The sequence below is a fragment of the Echinops telfairi genome, unplaced genomic scaffold, assembly GCF_000313985.2.
Source record: "Echinops telfairi isolate 266 unplaced genomic scaffold, ASM31398v2 ScPeMD7_18;HRSCAF=68, whole genome shotgun sequence".
Classification (NCBI taxonomy): domain Eukaryota; kingdom Metazoa; phylum Chordata; class Mammalia; order Afrosoricida; family Tenrecidae; genus Echinops; species Echinops telfairi.
The window spans coordinates 88452181-88454243 of record NW_022103915.1 but is presented as its reverse complement, the minus strand read 5'-3'; positions in this window follow the sequence as shown (position 1 = coordinate 88454243).

The window sequence follows — 2063 nt, the reverse complement described above, 5'->3', positions numbered from 1 at the left end:
ATCGAGAGACGCAAATCAAAACAAGGATGACAGACCACCTCACCCCAGCTTCGATAGCAAAGTTAAAAAGAAACAGAAAACTGCACATACTCAGGAGAGTGAGGAGAGATTGTAACCCCCCTATACTGCTTGTGGCATTGTAAATCAGTACAACCACTGTGCAAAGCAGTGTGGTGCTTTCTCAAACCATTTGGAACTGAAATAGCGCATGAGCAAACAATAGCATTATTTGGTATGCACGCTACAGAAAGAAGAAAAAAAATCACAAATAGATATACACCAATGTTCCGCTTAGCATTATTCATAATAGCAAGATGATGAAAACAAACTAAATGCCCATTAGTGGAGGAATGGATAAAGAAACTTTTGATACAGATGCACAAGGGTAAACTAAGAACTGCATGACATAGATGAATACAGAGGACATTATGCTCCCTGGTGTTAGTCAGTTGCAAATGGCCAAATATAGCACGAGACCACTGTTATAAAATACAAATCAAGAAAAGCTTTAATACTAAAAGAAACATATATCGGTTACCTGGGGATGGCGGAGAACAAGGAAAGAGGAAGCAATAGGCTACTGGGTATATCGGTGGTGCTAACTTTGAATGATAGAGATGACAAAGTGGACGGAGTGGGGCAGATAATAAACTGGAAGAAGGAAATGGGGAAACGTGTGGGGCAGGGCGAACCATTAGGAGGTTTGATATTATGATAAATTGTTCAAATTGTTGAATGAAAAAACAGTGAGATTCTATATAACCTCCCATCTAATTCGCAATAAAAAGTTTGAGAAAAAATGCATGCCAATAATTTTGAAGTCTTTGTTTATATGGATGTATTCCTAGATAAATATTATTTACTCAAAGTGAGAGTGAAAATCTGAAGGATTCTGTAGCCATTAAAGAAATGAAAAATATTATTAAAACTTATGCTGCAAAAAATTTTAATTCAAATGAATTTACTGAAAAATAGGAAATATTAAGGCAATAATTACTTCCAGTCTTACTTCAGAAATAAGAAATTATAAATTCTTAATTTACCCATGTCAGGATATTAGCATAATCTTTACACCAAACAAGATAAGAAGAGAGTGGGTTATAAAATTTATGGGTTTTAATTATACACACACCACATTTATGTGCATGGATACATATTTCAGTTCCTTCAGTATACTAGTATAAAGTATATATACACACTAGATGGGAGAAGGGCTTCCAAAAGTTCATGAAAAAATGAACTAAAATTTTTTTGCTTTCCCCTACTTGACATGAAGAAGTTAATAAGAAGAAGGAAGTAGAATACTTTTGCAGCTGCAATTCATTTATGTCTGTGATGAGACTAATGGCGAATTCAAAATATGAAGCATTTTATAAAGCACAAACTGGTTCTCAAACTGGTTTCCTCCCTGCTATCTATGCAATTACAACTTGCTTTTCTTGTTATACAAGGGATGTCTTTTTGGCTTCATGGCCAAAAATAAACATAAATCATAGCAGGGAAATGATAATTTACAGAAAGTGGGGCCATATCCCCAAGTGACCTATTATCCTCCTGATGCTTGTTTCCATGAGTTACCACCACGTTCCTAATAGACAATTCCCATAATACAGTCACTTTTGGCTTGCAATACCATGTCTCTGAAGTTCTACTTGGTCACTACCCAAGTGCAATTAATGCTAATTAACTGTCTTTACTGTGGCAATGTTCTGTGTAGCTCTTTTCACAAGGGAGAATTATGCAACAGAAAGAAACTTTCTGACTTGCTTTGATTCCCTGGAGACGTATTGCTTTATACACTGGATCAGAAGATCACAACTTCCCTTGTTCATTATGATTAAATGTTAAAAATATGAGCGTACTGAAGGGATTAATTTCTGATTAGCTGAATATAGACATGGTTTTAGTTTGGAGCCTTTGTACTAACTTTTGTCCACTATGTTGTCACTTTAACTCTTGTCTTTTTAAATTGTGAAATAAAATACAATGCAGAAAGCCATGCCAAACAAATTTATAATTTGATGAGTTTTAATAAGCATGATATTCCCTGCCCTGTAATCATC